Source organism: Aedes aegypti, chromosome 1, assembly GCF_002204515.2.
Source record: "Aedes aegypti strain LVP_AGWG chromosome 1, AaegL5.0 Primary Assembly, whole genome shotgun sequence".
In the NCBI taxonomy this organism is placed as follows: domain Eukaryota; kingdom Metazoa; phylum Arthropoda; class Insecta; order Diptera; family Culicidae; genus Aedes; species Aedes aegypti.
The window spans coordinates 120,410,211-120,423,379 of record NC_035107.1 but is presented as its reverse complement, the minus strand read 5'-3'; the positions used below and the strand labels follow the sequence as shown (position 1 = coordinate 120,423,379).

At 39.9% G+C, this 13,169-nt stretch overlaps 1 protein-coding gene across 1 annotated transcript in view; it reads left to right on the top strand.

The window, feature by feature from the left end:
- The first annotated feature begins 10,497 nt into the window (after window positions 1–10,497).
- Window positions 10,498–13,169, top strand: part of LOC5575025 (serine/threonine-protein kinase OSR1) — a 28,908-nt gene continuing 26,236 nt past the window's right edge. The window contains exon 1 of the mRNA XM_001661708.2: window positions 10,498–10,991. The gene's annotated coding sequence lies outside the window, so the exon portion shown is untranslated. The remainder of the gene's footprint in view (window positions 10,992–13,169) is intronic.

The following is a 13,169-nucleotide window of genomic DNA, read 5'->3' as shown; positions in this document are numbered from 1 at the left end:
GTGAACTCGTGCAACGGTCCATAGCCGTAGATGCCTTTTTCGAGGAATATGCCAGAGGTAACCCAGATCAATCTGAACCATTTCTACACCGCACAGCAGCTGTTGTGGCAGTCAATGACAGAAAATATGTGTGACGTGGCGATTCTTGCAGAGCCGTATCAACAAGCTGATCGTATGATAATGGCAACTGGGTGGCGGATAGAACGGGAACGGCTGCGATACTTGTTATGGTTAGATTCCCTATCCAGGAAATGGTGAACAATTCAGGTGAATGCTTCGTCATCGCCAAAATCAACGGTGTTGATGTATGCAGTTGTTATTCACCTCCGAGGTGGACAGTGGAGCAGTTCAGCTAGATGGTGGATCAGCTAACCGACAAGTTGGTCGGAAGGAAGCCGATACTCATTGCAGAAGACTTCAATGCCTGGACTGTGGTGTGGAGCAGTATAGTGACCAACGCAAGAGGATATATCCTGCAGAAAGCTTTAGCGAAGCTAGATGTTCAATTGTGCAATGAAGGCTCTGTTAGCACATTTCGGAAAAACGGAAGGGAATCCTCATTGACGTTACGTTTTGCAGTCCTGCACGGTCGGCGAATATGCACTGGAGAGATTGTGAGGGGTACACCAATAGCGACCATCTAGCGATTTACTATCGCATCGGTCAACGGACACCTGCGACAATAATGCGAGCGGAAATGGAAGACGAAAGCCTTAAAATTGAACTATTCATTGAGGCACTTCGTTAAGACGGTAATACCGAGGATATCGACATTACCGAGCTAACACGGAGGATGAAGGCATGAAGGCTTGAAACACAACTATGCTGCGAAAACTGGAGCCGAGGAACAAACGGCGACCAGCTACTGGTGGAATAATACGCTTCGCGCTGCTTGTCTCAGAGCCAGAAGGTGGGCTCAGAGAGCAGGGACGGGACTGGAGATAAGGAAGCGAAGGACGGCTTTTCGAGAAGCCAGGACTGCACTCAAACGGGAGATCAAGCTTAGTAAAACTAATTGCAACAAGGATCTGTGTCAAGATACAAACACCAATCCATGGGGTAATGCGTATCGAATCGTTATAGCAAAGATCGAGCTTGTAGAAGCGGCAAAACGACTAATATCGAAGAAAGCCCCTATTCCAAATGAAATATCAAACGTCACGCTGAAGGCTGCCATCCTGACATATCCAGACATGTTCAGAAAGGTGTTGCAGAAGTGCCTAGAAGAAGATAACTCTCCATGAATATGGAAGATTCAGAAATTGGTACAGCTTCCAATGCCAGGAAAGCCACGGGGAAATCCAGCCTCATTTAGGCCCATTAACCTGTTGGATACGCTCGAAATAATCATCCTTAAGTGAGCGCGGATTGTCGCAAATGCAGTTCGGATTCCGCAAAGGCTTATCGACCGTAGACGCAATTGAAGCAGTCAAAGCAGAAACGAAAAAGAGATCGAAACTGCGCCGTGGTCACGATAGATGTGAAAAACGCATTCAATTGCGCCAGCTGGTAGGTCATCGCCGCAGCACTGCACAGAATGCAGGTTTCCGACTATCTGTGCAAGATCCTGAAGAGCTACTTCCAGAGTGGGGGTGTGGGTGTCCCTCAAGGTTCTATTCTCAGACCAACTCTTTGGAACGAGATGTACCACGGAGTCTTGATACTGAGGCTACCCAGGATGGTGAAGATTGTTGGTTTTGCGGATTATGTGTCACTAACGATGATGGGCGAGACGCTGGAAGAAATGGAGATGTCAGTGATGGAAACAATTGACGCAATCGAGGGCTGGATGAGCGGAGCCAAACTGCAGATAGCTCACCTCAAAACAGAGGTACTGTTAGTCAGCAACTGTAAGGCGGTGATTACACCGAAACACGAGCACCTGGGAGTAATGATCGAGGATCGGCGAATTTCAATAGCCACGTTGGTTACGCAAGGGAAAAGTCCGAGAAGGCAATGAATGCAATAGGAAGAATCATGCCAAACTTAGGCGGTCCAAGCAGCAGTACGAAGCGTCTGCTAGCTAACGTATCGTCATTGATACCAGGCTATTGACATGCATGGAGACACAATCTTCTATGGTGACAGAGGACCCGATTGGCTTTTCAGATGGATTGGGCCCCGAACATCCTGTCTACTGTGAATCGCTGCAGTTGATATAGGACATGTCTATAGTTTGATCGATACTGAGGTATGGAGTTCATGCTTTGGGCAAGGCACTATAAGCAAAGCGGAACCGCGAAAAGCTGAACAAAGCGTCCCGACTTACGGCAGTGCGAGTCACGAGTGCGTATAGAACGACATCGTCAGATGCTGTATGCGTTATAGCCGTTGTGATCCCCATCTGCATCACTTTCACGGTGGATATCCACCGGGTCATCCCAAACCTGTCGACGTATTTCCATAGAATCAAGCACACAGAGTCGCCACACTGCCCAGACTGCGGGAACATCGAGGAGACACCGCAACAAGTAGTTTTTGAGTGGCCAAGATACGCGGAAGCGTAGAACGAAATGCTCGGCAGCAGCGACGGAGATCTAAACCCCAACAACACCGTGCAGACAATGTTTTAACACGTAATTACGTGGCATGCGGTGAACAGAGCGATAACGCATATCGTCACTGCTACATAAATGGTGAGAAGACCAGATGGCGTAAAGCCACGATCGGAGCAGGCTAGATCCTCCATCGGAGACTAGACCGAGTAGTTCGAGCGTCATGTAGTATCGGTGATGGGTAGTCAGGGCAACTGCGAACCGGAAACCTCCTTCTGAATCGCAGGACCTCGGCACCATATCGACTACCATCGAGTAAGAGTAGGCTAGATCCTCCACCGGGGACTAGCTGAGTAGATCGCGAAACAGCACCGGCAAATGGTCGCCTGTGAAGCGGAAGTTTCCCTCCGCCGGAATCGCAAGACCTGCCCAGCCAGCTTCGGAGTAGACTAAGTCCACCGTCACGGACTAACTGAGTCGATCGCGTAGTTGCACGCCGTAGTAGCTCTTCACCGTCTATGTCCAGAGTGTTCCGTTTGCGCCTCAGTGCTTCAGTGAATACTTCATCGTCGAAGTATGCTGTTTACCAAACTCAGTCTTTGATCGAGTTACTTCGTACTGCCGTCTAGATATAGTGAATTGCCTAACTATTGCTATGAGTATAACCGTTATCGACGTGCCAGTTGGCTACGCTCCTATGAGGTTAGCACTACAGAATGACACGTCGATAATTGATTCTGCACCATTTCATCGGAAGGTGCTCACCATACCCATATTTGCCAGCTCAAAATTTTCCTTCCTAGATGACATAGTTTGATCTTTGGTGATCCATTTCTTATTTGATGTGTCTGTCGTATCATTACTTGTCTCATGGATTGTTTCTTCTTAATTAGACTTGGGGCGGACCTGATGTAGTAGTAAGAACACAGGCGTCTCACGCCGAGGACCTGGGATCGGATCCCATCCCCGAGATAGTCGCTACAAATTTCAGTGACGACTTTCTTCGGAAAGAAGCTAAACTATCCTAGCCCAGGGCTAAAAATCTCGTTAATAAAGATAGAAAAAAAATAGTTAGACTTTAACTTATCCTTTTTTTGTTATTTCTTATGAATTATATAATTGATAACCGTTCCTACGCTTTACGTTTGTGTCCAACATTTGACCCTTTCTGATAGCATTTTCTTGAATTATTCCAGATTTTTTCATATTCCTGCTCTTCCCTACTTCCACATCGAGAACCTCTGCGCTTAGCACTGGGCCGTAACACAATCGAATAAAGCCGGAGAGCAGGCCTTGAGCCCCGTCAACCCGTTCAGCTAGGCAGTAATAAAAATCCTTGGAAGAGGCTCTGTTCGGATAAAAACGTCATCAATTTTTATGCACGCTCTTTTAGATGCAACGACGACTCCGCTCCAACTTCCAGAACATGGTGTGGAACGCGAAGTCCCTCCACGATTCAAGGGATTTGAACCATCTTTCCATGTGTGTTCACTGCTGCCGTTGCATGTGTGTTCCTCCAGAATCGTGGCAATGAAAATCACAGCATCACGTTTACGCCATGTGCTGGAATTACATAAACCTTGCTCCTTGTCGTACACAAATCTGTAACGGGAGCTCTTCGGGTCTGGCGATCTCATCCGGTCCTTTTCGTTCTATGAACGACGCGAACGGTAGAACCGAGTGAGCGGTGATAGATTCACACACGTTGCAAGATTTTTACTTTTATTCGGGTTCCCTTTTGTCGTTTATGCTATCAGCAGAGTTGCATTTGCTAATTCACACATGAGCTATACCTACTGCAGAATAATTTTACCACACGAGAATTGAAAGTGCTAAAATTAATCGAGGGATGATTATGTACGCATCGATCTTCCTGTGTAAATCTCTTATAGAGTTGTTTGTCATGTGTAGAAGTAAAAACAATTGTAAAATGCTTAGGGCTTGTAGCAGGTCCATGGGTGTGTTGGAAATTAATCTTCCGCTTGAATTTATCAATGAAAATTTTTATTTATAAAATAAGTAGTTATGGCAGATTTCTTGAATATTTTTTAGATATCTTCGAACAATTAGTCATCAGACTTCTGTCAAAGATCTTACCAGAAATCATGCGAAAGATTCGCCAACGGTACGCGATTGGTTCTGTGAGGAATCTGTTATGGAATTAAGAAAGTTTATGCCAAGGTTTTTCCAAGTTGTCTTGAAACGAATTCATCCTGGAATTATACGCAGAATTCGTCAAGTTTTTGATAGGAGATATATTCCTATAAATATGCTTTCCTAAATTATTTTCAGAGTATTCAGGGTATTTCTTCAATAATCACTCCAGGATTTATTTCCAGAAAATCCTAAGCAATGCCTTATGGCATATTTTGACAACTCCTCTATTTTTTTCCAGAAGTTCATCCATGAATTCCTCCAAGTACTCCTATGACTTTTCTTTTCAAAAGTAAATTTTATTTTAGAACCCTCCAAAAATGATCCATAGAATTATAACAGAACTTTTTTCAAAACACAAGGAACTGCAATATCAATTATGTCAGGAATTCTAGCTAAGAACATATTAGGAAGTTCATAGGCTCGCTTAAAATATTTGGCACATCCAGGAAGTCTGCTGCATATTTTTTTCAATAAAATTCTCCATGCATTCCCTCTCGAACTCGAACAGGAATTTCCCTCGGAATTGTTCTTAATTTATAATTTATACTTTTCTTGAATTTTAACACAATTTACACCAAAATGAGTTCTTCTAGATAAATCTGAAAAATGCACCAGAAATAACTAAAGTTACCAAATTATCCTACAGCAATAATCCCAGGTTGCTTTTAAGAATTCAGCCAGAATGTCACTATGGACAAGTATTGTCCTAGGCTAGGATTCCCATCAAAATTAATCCATTGGTCTGCCAATAATTTTCCTTAAGTAGTTTTTAGATATTATTCTAGGAATTTCTACAGGAATGCTTTTTGGGCTTCGTCAAAGAAGTTTGCAGAAGACGCACCTCAGATAATTTAAAATTGTTAATAAATGTTCCCTGTACATTTGTACTATACAATAGGAGAATCTATAGCGATTCCTAGGATTCCTAGGCGATTGTTCTATACAAGAATTTGAATTAATTATAGTAATTTCGTCAAGCAATTCTCTGGGGGTAATTGATTTTTCAATGATTTAATCCAGAAATCTTCCCCTCTCGGGGACATCTTAAATACGCTTAAAAACTATAATAGAGACTTAGGAAATTTTCATAATTTCTTAGGAAAATAATGTAAAACCATAAGAATTTGTTCTGTATTTTGAGATCCTTCAGGAATTTTAGCAAAATTTATCTAAAACATCTCACATTGATTTTCCCAAAAATCAAACCTGTGCCTTCAGTTAGAATTGCTATTTTTATTTTTTTTTTTTTTCTCAAGACTCCGAATATTCAAACATGAACTTTTCCAAGAACACATTAGGAATTATTTCTGTAATTTTTCTGAGCTTCATACAATACTTTTTCGAAATTTTAACATGATATATCTAGAGACGATCCAATACTTCCGATACATCGGAATATCGATATTTTGCTTTCGATATTCTATATTTTGGTATCGATATTTCCCATTCCATATATCGGTGATATTTATATTTAACTCCGATATATCGTTAACCAATATTTGGATAACAATTGTAGGGTTTTCTTCTAATACAATTGATTTTGGAATGTGTGTAAGCAGTTCACAGACCAATTGTTATATAATGTATCATAAAAAAAGGTATTCATGTCCCTATCGATCTAAATACCGGTAATATTTAGGGTTCAAATAATTGTTTGCGAATTTTAGGAAACTCAATGTCAGTTAACTAAGCAATAAAAACATTTTATTTCAAATGATATTGCGATATATCGATATTTTTATGCAATATATCGTTGGTATCGATACTTCGATTCGATAATCTTATCGAATCAAATATCGACACTTCGCAATATCGGAACGTCCCTAGTTATAACTATGAATACGTTCTTTAAGACACCATAATAAATTCAACTGAAGAACCCTACGGATACCCAACAAAATATTGCTTCATGGATTCCTCATTTTTCTGCAAGGTTACTCTTAGAAAAATTACTGTAAAAATCATTGAAGGAGTCCCTGAAACGATTTCTGAAGTATTTGTAGAAGAATTGTTTTTTTTTTCGTTGATCTAACGTTCAACCCAAGTAACCAGTAAGCACGACAATGCGGCACGGTAACAGGTAATCATTTGATGCATGTCAGTTTTATATACGCATATAATGCTGTTATAATGCTCGAAAAGGCGAAATAGCGTGCCACTATAATGCAAAGATATAACCGTGCTTCTCTGCACCACTAATGCTTATATAAGACCACGTGAGAAAAGTCATTTGTTTTCGCCAGGTTTTTAAGGCGAATATCTTGTGCTTTCGCGTACGCAGCCAGAGAGCTTTCGCGTATGCGGCCAAATAGCTGGCACACGAGGTAAATATATTAATGAATGGAAATGGATACCTCGAATAGTATGCAAAAATATAATAAAATGATTCAGATAGTACTTCTCTGTATCAGACTTATTCATTTTGGTGATTCTTATCCTTTTGAGGGTTTGGCATTGCCACATTTTGATCCTTGTTTTATGATGATGAAAATTCCTCATTTTGCATTCGTCATGATGAAAAAAAAATGAGGAATTACGTTACCTTTTTTTAAATAACATTAATCAGTTTATAAAATTAGATTTAACCCTCTCTTTCCCATGGTAGCACAGGTGATCCACCGATTTTCAACGAACGTGGGCTAAACCGAATTAGTACGAGTAGCTCAATAATAATTGAAATAAATTTATACGCTCATTTGTCTTATCAAACATCGAAATAAGTGACCTAAGGGTCAAACTATTAAAAAACAATCATTTTTTATTGTGGTTTTGAATAATATAGCTTATTTGGAACAATTTTTGTTCAAGCACTTTTTTTTAGAAACGCCATTTTGATAGCTAAATTGTCGAATAAAGCTGTGGGAAAGAAAGGGTTAATATCAAAAATTTAAAATGACACACTGGGGCGTCAAAATAGGTTAAATAATATAAAAAAATATATAATAAATTTGGGTCTCCTGATTCTGAAAATGATGTCAAAACTCTAAGCTATCAGTACACTTTTTGCAAAGTGTGCAAATATTTGGCTATTTGACATTCCAGAAGTTTGTACAACGTTTGCCGTTTGCCTTTTATTTGCCAAAGGCCAGTACACGATGAACAAACATCCGACAAACTCTTATTTGTCCATGTTAGCCACTTGAGAACTGCATGAAGTTGACCTAGTAAAATTTGTTTGGTATTCTTTCGCAATTTCCCATCGCATTAGGCTATTTATCATTATGCCAATCATGAAACGGCCTACTTTCCTGCACTGAATAAAGCAGTGCGGTAGTAGTCATTACGTAACTAAAATCAGTTACGTAATGAATATTACACAACACTTTTTCATTACGTAACTGTTTTGAGTTGCGTAATGCATTATTACACATTAGGGCCCAAGTAAAAATGGTGCAAAAGTAAAACCTGAAAAAAGCATTTTTTTTTTTTCAAACAAACAAATCAAAGAAAACAAAAACACACAGCTCTTTTATTTACCAAATAAAAAGACTGTGTGTTTTTACTTTCTTCGATTTGTTGTTTTAAGGTGATTATAGAACGAAGCCACACCTCAAATTTTCAAGAGCACAAGACTTGAGAACCAAACAGCGCTCCGCGTAGAAAATCTATCCCATTGGTCACCACCAGCAAGCAAGCAATTTGATTGGTTTTCAACACGAACTTTTGTCAGATACTCTCGTCTTGTGCACTTGAAAATTCAAAGTTTGGCTTGGTTTTATAATCACCTTAAAAGGAGATAACTGCTTTTTCAACTTTGACTTTTGTGTCATTTCCACTTGCGCCCTAATTTTCATAAGTCATATAATAATGCTGAGTGCATCTCGATATGATTTTTGAAACCCTCAAGCGTTCTTCTACGGAATTACAAAATAGTAGTTTACGGAGGGGCCCAGATAGCCGTAGCGGTAAACCTTCAGCAAGTCCAAGCTGAGGGTCGTGGGTTCAAATGCCACCGGTCGAGGATCTTTTCGGATTGGAAATTTTCTCGACTTCCCAGGGCATAAAGTATCTTCGTACCTGCCACACGATATACGCATGCAAAAATTGTCATTGGCATAGTAAGCTCTCAGTTAATAACTGTGGAAGTGCTCATAAGAACACTAAGCTGAGAAGCAGCCTCTGTTCCAGTGGGGACGTAATGCCAGAAAGTATAAGTAGTTTACGGAACAAGTTACAGAATGATGATTTTTACAGCATGAGTCGTAAATTAATTATGACGAGTGCTGTAAAAAACGAGTTCTGCAACGAGTTACGTACAACATTTTTTGCAATTTCGTAGAAGACCACTTGAGCGTATCAGAAATTATATAGGAATGCATTCAATATTATTATACAATTTCTGAAAAACTGTTGAGTTATGATTCATTACGCAACTCAAAACAGGTTTCAGTTGCATAATGATTATTCCCGCACTGCATAGGGGAAGTGGTGGTAAAATGAACAGGGGTGGTAAAATGAACACCGTTACCGTTACCGAGAAAAAACAAACTTCGATTAATTTTTATCACGCCCGGACGATTTAGAGCATAGATCTGAGTGTTCGAGTTGATACGGAGGTCAATTGAAGTGAAAATATCAACGGAAACTAAGATTTTAGAAAACCACTTTTGAAAATTAGAACTGACGTTACTTTAAGCTTGGAAGACTTGAGGTTTTTCAGTGAGGTGAATATCGTTATGATATGATGTCAAATCTGATACCTTTAGAATTCTTTTCCAATGGGTTACAATCATTAATGGATGTATTGTCGGTGGGGCAATGTAAATTTCCAGAAATATTTGTTTTGCTCACGATTTTTGCGTGGTGTTCATTTTACCACCAACCGCTGTTCATTTTACCCACATAGTGCAGGTAAAATGAACATTTGCATCGCTTTTTGATAGCGATGAAAATATGTGAAAATTTAGCTATTTTAGTCTGAATCCATGTCGCTGCTATAGATTACATCCCTATTTTTGATGTTGTGCGATAGAACTATACAAATTCCTCGTTTTTCTATCGAAAACAAGATGATTTCCTTAAGGTGTTCATTTTACCACCCCTTCCCCTACTCCAGTGCAGAAAAGTAGGCCGTATCATGACACATTGGCATGATGAAAAACAGCCAAAAGTCAAAAAAGTTTTGGGAAACACTAATTTAACCATTCATGGTGATGCTTCATATAGTCCATTTTACGAGACGTTTTTGAACAGTTAATCGCTTATTTTATGAATGAAATTTTGACAGTAGGCGGTGTCGTAACGTGTGATAGTAACAGCAATATCATCAGTGTTGTCGTTTCATAAAATGGACTATTGACGCAAGATACAGCGATGCTTTTTTGAACAATATTTGGAAATACGTCGAAAAGTGAATTAGTTCAAGATATATGAAATGTGAAGAGAATCAATCGTCGCAGTCTGCAGATAAACTCGAATGAAAAAATAATGTCAGCACATTCTATCGCCAAATCCAGTGCCTCTTTTGGCCCATTCACAAATTTCATAACGCTGGAGGGGGTGGGTGGGTGTTCAACGATGTTACGGCCCATACAAAAACTGAATAATATTCATACAAATGCGTTACAAGCGGGTGGGGGTATCCAAAATAGCCAATTTTAGCGTTATGAAATAAATGAATGAGCCCTTTATTATTCCAAAAATATCAAATCTAAATTCAAACAATTATGTTCACAACTCTTAACAATCACGTGTTTAGCGCCTTTCAAAGACGTTCAAAATGCGCCACGAAAACGATGAGTGCGTTCAATGCTCACCATCCCTCCGACCAACCGCGGGCTAACATGGCGCCCGTTGACGTTTTGCGTTTGCTGGACGCCGACGAAAACGTCAAAACAAAAACGAAGATAACAAAAAGTTGTCAGTCAGTCGATAGTCAGTCGCAGTCAGCAGCGGAAAAACAGGCCCAAAAGGAAAAATACACGAATCATCGTCACAGAAGAGTAAAAACTGCAAAACGAAACGAAGAGGAGTCACAAAGTTTTCGCCCTGCTCGCTCCGGTGTCGAAGAATTTTTTCGAGCTCGTTTTTGCGGATGCCCCGTGTCGTGGTGGCGTTATGAAAAGTGCTTGCGAATAAAGTGTTAGCGGATTTCGGATTCGTTTCGACGCGAAAATTGTTGCCGACATTATCAGCAGTGCAGGAAATATATTGTCCAAAAATATCAAGTTCCCGGATAAAAAGCGCTTCTTCGATTTGTGGTGATTTTTGTGCACAGAAAGCTTCGAGAAGGAATTGATTTTCTGGAAGTGTATTCTTTGGTGTCGTCGCAAGAAGCAGTTTGGGAATTGTCCATTGGAACACCGGTTTCTTTGCGGATATCCAGTGATTGTTGTGCAGGTAGGTTTCGTTTCTAAATTACATAATTTCATCGCAAATTGCAATCCCGTTTCTGACCTTTTATTTTTTGACAACAAATCACTGGGTCAAGAAGAAAGTGCGATTCTTGAGGAGGTGGAGGTAACAACGACACAGGCGTCTTCAGGGGTTGATCAGTGGGGGAGATGGAAGATGATGAAATAAAAAGAATAACAAACTGTTGTTGCTGACCTTGAGATACAGTGACTCGATTTGATATTCGTACAGAAATTAATGTCAAGTTCAGGCTATCGACATGATGGAGACACCATCTTCTATGGTGACAGAGGGCTCGATTGGCTTGTCAGATAGATCGGGCCCGGGACATCCTGTCTACTGCAAATCGCTGCAGTTGATATAGGGCATGTCCATTGCCTGGTCAAGTTAGTAAAAAAAACAAAATATCGACTTAAAATTACTAAAAAGTAAGTCTTTATCTAATAAGGCTATCCATGAGGACTTTCCGCGATAGGACTGACAGCTAAAAGTGTGCATGCAACCGAAACAGAAGGGTAAACAAAACATGCGAGTGTTACCAGAGCTTAACATTTTTCTTTGTAATCGAACGGTCACTGCGATCGCGAAATGTCAAAAACTCTTGATAAACTAAAAAACCAGCTGATCGCATCTGTCTCATGGATTGCCTTATATTCATACATTTTGCAATATAAGACTTCATAGGGTGTTTTATGTATTTCGGACAGAGCGTTAGGCGTATATAATTTGGGCACCTACATTTGAGTTTGCCGTAAATGGCCAAATTATAGGGCTCATTCACAAATGTCATAAGGGGCGATCCATTAATTACGTAAGACAATTTTCGGGGTTTTTCATAACTCTGCCTTATGAAACCAAAATTTGAAAACAAAAACGTTTTCGCGGCAACCTGGTATCGAGCCAAGGACCTTGCGATCGATAGGCCCGTGCGTACACTCCGCGCCTATCGACGCCTTGTAGTGGGGTGATACTAAAGATAAAGCGTTCGTATAGCAGTAAACGTTCTACCTTTCATAAGGAAAAATGTATGAATTTCGATAGTCTAGTTCACAGCGTGCATACATCCGAGGTCTGTCAACAAATAGGTTTTTTCCGCATTTTGACAGTCAGTGATTTTAGTTTTTTGTCCCAATAAATCAATTGCATAGCGTAGCAAAGTCAAAGAACATGCCACAATGTAGAGAAAAACTTCATCTACGAGTTAAAAATGTCCATACGGTCATGTAGGATTCAAAAAAACGTCGTTGACAACTGAATTGTGAAGCATTGTTTTTTTTTTATTATTCTGGACACACACAGGGTCCAAAATGTATCCTCAATTTCTGTGTGTAACGTGTTGTAACGCTTACATGAATGAACCGATTAGATTTAATTAATTTCAGATAAAATAAACACATTTTCTATGTACAAACGGTTGATGCAAGTACGAAATAGTCCTATATTTGCAAATGGCATACGAATTGAGTTGGTCTTTCGATTTAAACTGGGAAATTTTCAGGAAAATGGTCCAAAATATAGAGGCACAGACAAACAGACGTAACACTTAGAACAAATCTCGATCAAAATCATAGTAACGAGGACATGTACGCCCAATGCTAAAAATTGTGTGTTTGGCCAACAGGCCAACAGATGGCGGTAGTGTGTAAACGTCAAACACGAACAAAAACGATGCGAGCGCTGCGGGTGGCGGATTGGCCACCTACCATATGTTTTGAATCGACCGTTAAAAAGGTGGTCGATGGACAGTGATGAGAGTGTGACGTCTGTTTGTCTGTGATAGAGGGGTCCAAAATATATTGGTTACCCTATATGGATTTAAAATATCTATATACATATCGAAATATCATATGCAGGGCTGTTATAACAGTTGCGAATTTCGCATATTTCACGGATTTGGTGCACCAGGCGCAAAAATCGCGAGTGAATGAAATTCTGTCACGAAAATCGCGGATTTCCCAAATCATGCCAAAAAAATCGCTAGTACAGGTCGAACTCGATTATCCGGAATTTTAGACTCGATTATCCGGAATTTGTTTTTTGATGTTCTTGTTTTTCACTTTTCATGCATAAATCTGTGATAATTTGGTATTGCAATATACAATATAAATGGTTTTGCAGTTTAGAATGTATTTGAGAAAAGGGGGTTGGAAGAAGTGTTTTTTT